This window comes from Coregonus lavaretus (genome assembly GCF_964263955.1).
Source record: "Coregonus lavaretus genome assembly, chromosome: 3".
Classification (NCBI taxonomy): Eukaryota; Metazoa; Chordata; class Actinopteri; order Salmoniformes; family Salmonidae; genus Coregonus; species Coregonus lavaretus.
The window spans coordinates 338,263-348,262 of NC_139990.1; the positions used below are offsets into that span (position 1 = coordinate 338,263).

At 48.5% G+C, this 10,000-nt stretch overlaps 1 pseudogene across 1 annotated transcript in view; it reads left to right on the plus strand.

Moving 5' to 3' along the window:
• LOC311119211 (protein 4.1-like) overlaps window positions 1-10,000 on the plus strand; it is a 73,111-nt pseudogene that overhangs the window by 32,140 nt on the left and 30,971 nt on the right. The gene's annotated exons all lie outside the window — the stretch shown is intronic.

The window sequence follows — 10,000 nt, forward strand, 5'->3', positions numbered from 1 at the left end:
CTCCTCCTCTCCCCCTGTCCTCTCCTCCTCTCCTCCTCTCCTCTCCTCCTGTCCTCTCCCCTCTCCTCTCTCCTCCTCTCCTCCTCTCCTCTCCCCCTGTCCTCCTCCTCTCCCCCTGTCCTCTCCTCCTCTCCTCTCCTCCTCTCCTCTCCTCCTCTCCTCCTCTCTCCTCCTCATCATCCTTCTCTCTCTCCGTTATGTAATCGGTCCCCATAACATCTGTTTTTATTTCTGCTGACAACATACGGCAGGCAGGGCACAAGCCAGTGATTAAGTGTAACCACACAAAACAGCTTCAATGTCTTCCTCCCTGTGGGCTCTGGCCCCTCCACCTGCCACCTAACTGCTGCTGCTAACGCTCTCACAATCAGGGCCCGGTTTCCCCTTCAATGTCTTCCTCCCTGTGGGCTCTGGCAGCCTCCACCTGCCACCTAACTGCTGCTGCTAACGCTCTCCCACTCAGGCCCGGTTTCCCGTAGCGATGGAATTCAGGCTTAACGATCCGTCTTTCCTACAACGGCCGAAGATGTCACCTGCGTTTCCCAGAACACCACGCAGAGAGAACATTTGCGACGTGCGTCGTTGGAGCATGTGTCCATACTGATAGGATCAAAAGAAAGGCAGCGCTGATCTCAGATCAGCTTTCTCCATTCAAATCTTACCTTAACATTAGAATTATTCCACAATGCTGACGACGGATCAGCTCCTAGAGAGATATTATCACCTAATGGCTGCAAATATTGAGTCAGCTTATTCTAATGTTTACCCTATAATAATTCACTGAATCAAAGATTCATTTGGCACATCATTGTGCATATGTTGTTGCACATAGACAGTGTAGCCTACAAATAGAACTCAATTGACTGAACATTACATTTATTTCAATATGATTGAAATATACACTGAGTGTACAAAACATTAGGAACACCTTCGTAATATTGAGTTGCACCCCCTTTTGCCCTCAGAACAGCCTCAATTCGTCGGGGCGTGAACTCTACAAGGTGTCGAAAGCGTTCCACAGGGATGCTGGCACCATGTTGACTCCAATGGTGGAGGACCATTGTTGATACACACGGGAAACTGTTCAGCGTGACAAACCCAGCAGCGTTGCAGTTCTTGACACACAAACCGGTGCGCCTGGCACCTACTACCATACTCCGTTCAATGGCACTTAAATCTTTTGTCTTGCCCTTTCACCCTCTGAATGGCACACCTACACAATCCATGTCTCAAGGCTTAAAAATCCTCCTTTAACCAGTGTCCTCCCATTCATCTACACTGATTGAAGTGGATTTAACAAATGACATCAATAAGGGATCATAGCTTTCACCTGGATTCACCTGGTCAGTCTATGTCATGGAAAGAGCAGGTGTTCCTAATGTTTTGTCTCGGTTTTCATTTTAAGCATATTTTTTTCCTTTGCTTGTTCAATTGCAAAGACATTGGCTAAGATATCGGCGGTCACAGAGAGACTGATAAACAGCTTGATTATATGTTTAGCGTAGATCTTCTGTGTATAAAGTGACACAGAAGGGCAAAAAAAACATCTAACGGCGCACTTAGCTGTTCTACGAGTGGTCTGATGCGGTCGGTAAATAATGAGTGTTTTCAAGTGCAACTTTACTAACGATGGTTTTTGGAAAACCGCTCTGAGATTTAACAATGCTCCTACGAAGGGTCTAACGATGATGCCTTAAGATGGTTTTGGGAAACCGGGCCCTGTTCTCTGTCTCAACACTTAACACTGAACCCTGGACCAGGTAGCCAGTCACAACAGCACAGGGTGGTCTGGCAGTGGATACCTAACCTGAAGAACTCTGAGGATGGTTCTGTTTTATCCTGGAGCTGACCTCATACCTAACCTGAATGTCACGCTCTGGCTCCGGGACTCTGTAATTTGAGCCAGGGTGTGTTCATTCATTGGGTGTATTTCTATGTTTGTATTTCTGTTGGGTTCATTTCTATGGTTGGTCAATGACTCCCAATCGGAGGTAACGAGTGTCAGCTGTCGGCTCGTTATCTCTGATTGGGAGCCATATTTAATCTGTATGTTTTCCTGTGGGTGTTGTGGGTTTTTGTTCCGTTTCGGTATGTTTAACCGTTGGACTTCACGAGTCGTGTTTTGGTTGGTTCGTTACTTTAATTAAAATAAAGTCATGTTTGTATCACACGCTGCGCCTTGGTCCGCTTCCTGTAACGACGATCGTGACAGAAAAACCCACCAAGATGGGACCAAGCAGCGTGTCCAGGAGCCATCGCCAGGGAGATCCCTCACAGATCTCCTTCGCCTCCTGGACTGGGTCAAGCCGAGTGAGGAAGAGAGGGGCTTGACATTATGGCAGAAGGGCGAGAAGCTGGCGAGGGACATGGAGACCTGGGCCACGGGTAGGAGAGACGCCCCGAAAATTTTTAGGGGGGGGCTCACGACGGCGGACCAGCAGGAGGCTGCGATAGAGCGGCCCAGTGGGTTGCCGGAGAAGGCCGCCGGGTTACGGGGGCCACTGGTCGAAGAGGGGATGGAGGATGTAGAGGCACGGCGAGAGGTACTGGGGTGTGTTACCAGTCCGGTCCGGCCCGTTCCAGATCCCGAGGTAGAGCCAGTGGTGTGTGTCCCCAGTACGGTCCGGCCTGTTCCAGCCCCTCGCACCAAGTGTACGGTGCGCGTCGCCAGCCCAGCCCGGCCTGTCCCTGCTCCCCGCATCAAGTCTGTGGTGCGTCTCGTCAGCCCGGCTCTGCCCGTTCCTGCTCCCCGCACCAGGTCTGTGGTGCGCTTCGTCAGCCCGGTTCTGCCCGTTCCTGCTCCCCGCACCAGGTCTGTGGTGCGCTTCGTCAGCCCGGCTCTGCCCGTTCCTGCTCCCCGCACCAGGTCTGTGGTGCGCTTCGTCAGCCCTGTCCGGCCCAGTCCTGCTCCCCGCACCAAGTCTGTGGTGCGTGTCGTCAGCCCTGTCCGGCCCGTTCCTGCTCCCAGCACCAAGTCTGTGGTGCGTTTCGTCAGCCCTGTCCGGCCCGGTTCCGCTCTCCGCACCAAGTCAGGGGTGCGCTTCGTCAGCCCGGTCCGGCCCATTCCTGCTCCCCGCGCCAAGGCAGTGGTGCGCGTCGTCAGCCTGGTAAGGCCCGTTCGTCCTCCACGCACCAAGCCAGAGGCGCGTGTCGTCAGTCCGGCTCCGGCCAGCGGGGCTAGACAGGACCAGGGGTACTTTGGGGGGTGGGAGAGGAGGTGGGGATCAAGGCCAGAGCCAGAGCCACCGCCGAGGAGGTATGCCCACCCAGCCCTCCCTTGTTTAGCCCATATTGAGGCGCGGTCGCAGTCCGCGCCTTTAGGGGGGGGTACTGTCACGCTCTGGCTCCGGGACTCTGTAATTTGAGCCAGGGTGTGTTCATTCATTGGGTGTATTTCTATGTTTGTATTTCTGTTGGGTTCATTTCTATGGTTGGTCAATGACTCCCAATCGGAGGTAACGAGTGTCAGCTGTCGGCTCGTTATCTCTGATTGGGAGCCATATTTAATCTGTATGTTTTCCTGTGGGTGTTGTGGGTTTTTGTTCCGTTTCGGTATGTTTAACCGTTGGACTTCACGAGTCGTGTTTTGGTTGGTTCGTTACTTTAATTAAAATAAAGTCATGTTTGTATCACACGCTGCGCCTTGGTCCGCTTCCTGTAACGACGATCGTGACACTGAAGAACTCTTGAGGATGGTTCTGTTTTATCCTGGAGCTGACCTCATACCTAACCTGAAGAACTCTTGAGGATGGTTCTGTTTTATCCTGGAGCAGACCTCATACCTAACCTGAAGAACTCTTGAGGATGGTTCTGTTTTATCCTGGAGCTGACCTCATACCTAACCTGAAGAACTCTTGAGGATGGTTCTGTTTTATCCTGGAGCTGACCTCATACCTAACCTGAAGAACTCTTGAGGATGGTTCTGTTTTATCCTGGAGCTGACCTCATACCTAACCTGAAGAACTCTTGAGGATGGTTCTGTTTTATCCTGGAGCTGACCTCATACCTAACCTGAAGAACTCTTGAGGATGGTTCTGTTTTATCCTGGAGCTGACCTCATACCTAACCTGAAGAACTCTTGAGGATGGTTCTGTTTTATCCTGGAGCTGACCTCATACCTAACCTGAAGAACTCTGAGGATGGTTCTGTTTTATCCTGGAGCTGACCTCATACCTAACCTGAAGAACTCTGAGGATGGTTCTGTTTTATCCTGGAGCTGACCTCATACCTAACCTGAAGAACTCTGAGGATGGTTCTGTTTTATCCTGGAGCTGACCTCATACCTAACCTGAAGAACTCTGAGGATGGTTCTGTTTTATCCTGGAGCTGACCTCATACCTAACCTGAAGAACTCTTGAGGATGGTTCTGTTTTATCCTGGAGCTGACCTCATACCTAACCTGAAGAACTCTTGAGGATGGTTCTGTTTTATCCTGGAGCTGACCTCATACCTAACCTGAAGAACTCTTGAGGATGGTTCTGTTTTATCCTGGAGCTGACCTCATACCTAACCTGAAGAACTCTTGAGGATGGTTCTGTTTTATCCTGGAGCTGACCTCATACCTAACCTGAAGAACTCTTGAGGATGGTTCTGTTTTATCCTGGAGCTGACCTCATACCTAACCTGAAGAACTCTTGAGGATGGTTCTGTTTTATCCTGGAGCTGACCTCATACCTAACCTGAAGAACTCTTGAAGATGGTTCTGTTTTATCCTGGAGCTGACCTCATACCTAACCTGAAGAACTCTTGAGGGTGGTTCTGTTTTATCCTGGAGCTGACCTCATACCTAACCTGAAGAACTCTTGAAGATGGTTCTGTTTTATCCTGGAGCTGACCTCACACCTAACCTGAAGAACTCTTGAGGATGGTTCTGTTTTATCCTGGAGCTGACCTCATACCTAACCTGAAGAACTCTTGAGGATGGTGATCTCATCCTGGAGCTCCTACTGTGTGCTGGCTACCGATGATCCTGAGGTTAGCTTCACAGCTGGAGATCTGCTAACTCACACAGTCATGCAAGAGCTGGTTTAATACACACTCGTCTGTTTTTACTTCCTTAACTCGTCGCTACACTCATTTCATGTTTCAAGTTTCAACTAAGTTATGAGGGGTTTAAGTTAACCTCAGTAGTGTTTGTTGAGGATGTATGTCGGTGTCTTTGTTTGTAAATTAAGCCGTTTTTCCCTTAGTGTGACATAGTGACCACTTCCCAGTCTGCCCCTTCAAGTGTCACACAAGTGAAAGAGACGTGGAGCGAGGACTCATTCTCTGTTGTCATGGTTTACCGTGCCTCTTCCACCTCCACCACCACCACCACCGTGCCCTCCAATCCCCATCCTGCACCTTCCTCAGGTATCATCCAATCATGGCTCAGACAGGGCCTTTAACCCCTGTCCCAACCTCAACCCCTGAATACTTCGATTCCACCTTAAATGCATTCCTACTTGGCTACAGTATGCATGACCTTTGACCTTACCTCACTGAGCCCTTGGTCAGATTATCTGTCATGTCACGCCGAGTCTACAATATATCTTCTCTATTTGTTTATTTTCTCTTAAGAGAGATTGACTGTCACACTACAACACAACTAGAAAAGCTTATTAGAAGTATATTATTTATTTTATTATTATTTTTTATATGTCTCTCTCCAGGAACACTATACAGTGCTATGAAAAACAATTTGCCCCTTTCTAATTTTCTCTACTTTTGCATATTTGGGATACTGAATGTTATCAGATCTTCAACCAAAACCTAATATTAGATAAAGGGAACATAAGTGAACAAATAACACAACAATTACATATTTATTTCATTTATTTCATAAACAAAGTTATGCAACACCCAATTCCCCTGTGTGAAAAAGTAATTGCCCCCTTACACTCAATAACTGGTTGTGCCACCTTTAGCTGCAATGACTCCAACCAAATGCTTCCTGTAGTTGTTGATCAGTCTCTCACGTCGCTGTGGAGGAATTTTGGCCCACTCTTCCATGCAGAACTGCTTTAACTTAGTGATGTGTGGGTTTTCAAGCATGAACTGCTCGTTTCAAGTCCTGCTACAACATCTCAATTGGGATTAGGTCTGGACTTTGACTAGGCCATTCCAAAACTTCCAATTTGTTGCTTTTTAGCAATTTTCATGTAGACTTGATTGTGTGTTTTGGATCATTGTCTTGATGCATGACCCAGCTGCGCTTCAGCTTCAGCTCATAGACGGATGGCCTGACATTCTCCTGTAGAATTGTCTGATACAGAGCAGAATTCATGGTTCCTTCTATTAAGGCAAGTCTTCCAGGTCCTGAGGCAGCAAAGCATCCCCAAAGCATCACACCACCACCACCATGCTTGACCTTTGGTATGATGTTCTTACTGTGGAATGCAGAGTTTGGTTTTCGCCAGGCATTACTGGTTATACTTTTGAATCATCTGTCCATAGAACGTTCTTCCAAGAGTCTTGATGATCATCCAGGTGCTTTTTGGCAAACTTGATTCAACTTTTTGGACGAGATGGGTCCCATTATGCCTGGCGAAAACCAAACACTGCATTCCACAGTAAGAACATCATACCAAAGGTCAAGCATGGTGGTGGTCTAGGAGCAACAGTGGCTCAGCCGCGAAGTGGTAGGCCACACAAGCTCACAGAACGGGACCGCCAAGTGCTGAAGCGCGTAGCGCGTAAAAATCGTCTGTCCTCGGTTGCAACACTCACTACCGAGTTTCAAACTGCCTCTGGAAGCAACGTCGGCACAATAACTGTTCGTCAGTAGCAGCCGCACACAATCTGGGTTTGGCGGATGCCATGAGAACGCTACCTGCCCCAATGCATAGTGCCAACTGTAAAGTTTGGTGGAGGAGGAATTATGGTCTAGGGCTGTTTTTCATGGTTCGGGCTAGAAATCTTAGCGCTACAGCATACAATGACATTCTAGACGATTCTGTGCATCCAACTTTGTGGCAACAGTTTGGGGAAGGCCTTTTCCTGTTTCAGCATGACAATACCCCAGTGCACAAAGCGAAGTCCATACAGAAATGGTTTGTCGAGATCGGTGTGGAAGAACTTGACTGGCCTTGCACAGAGCCCTGAACCTCAACCCCATTTCACACCTTTGGGATGAATTGGAACGATGACTGCGAACACGGCCTAATCACCCAACATCAGTGCCCGACCTCACTAATGCTCTTGTGGTTGAATGGAAGCAAGCCCACCGCAGCAATGCTCCAACGTCCAACAGATCCATAATACTTTTGACTATGTAGTGTAGGTTCATACAGAGACTTCTGAATGAACTCCTGAGGCCATGCCGAGAGAGAGAGAGAGAGAGAGAGAGAGAGAACCAGCGGCGAGCAGACCCCTCCCAGCCGCCCAGCTTTCATCTCATCTCGGCGTCATGTTCTAGTCCCAGGGCCTATGGCAGAGTAGTGTTAGTCTGCTTCCCAAATCACACCCTATTCCTTATATAGTGCACTGCTTTTAGAGGAGCTTGTTTATCTATTCTCCTGAACTGCATCTGAACTGCGAATTTCAGGACATCTGGGATTACGAGACAAACTTGCTCTGCCTGCTTTCGACTCTCAGCTCAATGTTGCCACCCACTGGCACAGTGCAGTAAACACACTGTCCTGCTGCTTTTAGATTAGGAGCTTTTCAAGGACCGAAAGATGTGTCTAATCCCCATCATCATTCTCCTAATCGTTAATCACAACCTTTTTACTTATGTTTACGTCATTTAGGAGATGCTCTTATCCAGAGCGACTTACGGGAGCTCAAGGGCACAGACAGATTTTTCATCTAGTCCACTCGGTGATTCGAACCAGCGACCTTTCGGATACCGGCCCAACGCTCTTAACCGCTAGGCTACCTACCTGCATTACTGTAGTAATGATTGCTCCTCCCGACACCTCCAGCAGCTGTTGATGTACCTGCTGAGGTTGGGGGTGGTGGAGGCAGGAGGTCTCAGGGAGAGGAGGAGGTCAGGTTCGTTCTGCTGGATCATCACACCTCCCTGCCCAAACCCTATTAAGACACCCAGCATGCTACAGTGTGAGTCCTGACTCCTCAAGAGTTTTATTAGTCAACAGTTGAAAAGTTGTTTATTTTTATTTCATATTTATTTATGCGGTAGTCATTGAGGAGTATCTTTGAGGTCAGAATTCTTCTTTCTCTACAGAGATCATAAAAAGTTATATTAAACTAAGCTGAATGTAGTTGGTTGGCGCGGTAGCTGTTTCATGATTGACAGCTGCCTTCTTCCCTGATCTAGTCACATCGTCTCAGGTCGAGCGTGAGGCTGTCACGGAGACAGAAATAAAACATGGTGTCATGGTAACAGAGGAGAGGAGCTGGACGGCATCAGGAGAACCAGGAAGGAGGAAGAGGAGACGAGTGGTTTTGCAAAAACTGAATCCTACCGTAGCTTAACCTACTTCGGCTTCATCAGCAGCTTCATCAGCATGTTCCAACCTGGACCACGACCCGCCTTCGGCTTCATCAGCATGCTCTGTGTGTGTTCCACGCTGTTCCAACCTGGACCACGACCCGCCTTCGGCTTCATCAGCATGCTCTGTGTGTGTTCCACGCTGTTCCAACCTGGACCACGACCCGCCTTCGGCTTCATCAGCATGCTCTGTGTGTGTTCCACGCTGTTCCAACCTGGACCACGACCCGCCTGCATCACTCACACCACCGCCTCCAGGTAGCTATGGGAAGAGCAGCTTACTGACCCAGGAGACCCAGTGCTTACTGACCCAGGAGACCCAGTGCTTACTGACCCAGGAGACCCAGTGCTTACTCACCCAGGAGACCCAGTGCTTACTGACCCAGGAGACCCAGTGCTTACTCACCCAGGAACTGACCTTGCGGTTGACTCACGCTTGACAAGCTGCTTGACATGCCTGCTGGGATATTATGTGGCTTTGCTTTGGTCCCTGAGAAACTCCAAATACATACAGGAAGAGCGGCTTGAAGGAGAAGAAGAAGAAGCTTGAAGGAGAGCCGCCCTGCGCTTACTCACTCAGGGACTGACCTTGTTTTTCAACAGACAACGCCAGACTTAACAAGCTGCTGTGTTGTGTTTTCAACTCGACATGTCTGCTGGGATATGTGGCTTTGCTTTGGTTCCTGAAGACAATGTTACATTATTAGCCACCAGCAGCCACTGCGCCTGTGTGTGAGCTAAATAAAAATCAATATGACTTCCTGTGGGATCCTGTCGGTCCCAAGACACCCACTGTTCCGTGAGGTAAATGGCAGAGGCTTAAAATAACTACGATGCTACAGCAGAAGAAGAATGGTCCTAACTTTCATAAGTCATAATCGTCTTAACTTTCACAAGTGGTAACTTCTTACTGTGAGGATAGCATAACATCTTCCCCTACACTTCTCTTATAGTAACCACAGCTTGATATCGTCTGCTTCTTCCTCTGAAGTACTTTGCTCAGGTATGGATCTCTTTTTCTGGCCTCATTGTGTTCTCACTTGGCTTTGCAGCAGTTTATAAAGAAGAACTCTACCTCTATAGAGGTATGGTACTTTGTGTGGTCACATGCCACCAGTCTCAGGCCATAGGATTCTGTCTCTGATCGGTTCTCTTCAGTGCCAGTGATGGATTTGTGTTGTTGGATCCTTCACCTCCTACTCCAGGGTCTGTTCCATTGGTTCCAACTTCCATCCTCGCAGGTACGCTCTCTCTAGTCTATGTAATTTCGCTGGACCCTGGTGGTCGCACGAGGAACTGCCTTCAATAAGGTGCCGTATGGGGCAATTTGTACATGTTTTGTGAGTGTGCACGTGTGTGTGAGTATGTCATTATGTTGTGTGTGAGTATGTCATTATGTTGTGTGTGAGTCATTATGTTGAGTGTGAGTCATTATGTTGAGTGTGAATATGCAGGAGACCTATTGCTGCAGTTTCTTTATGGTTCCTATTTCTCTTTGCTGGGATTTTGTAACCAACTAAAGTTTGGACTCTTCTCCTCTCCTCTCCTCTCCTCTCCTCTCCTCTC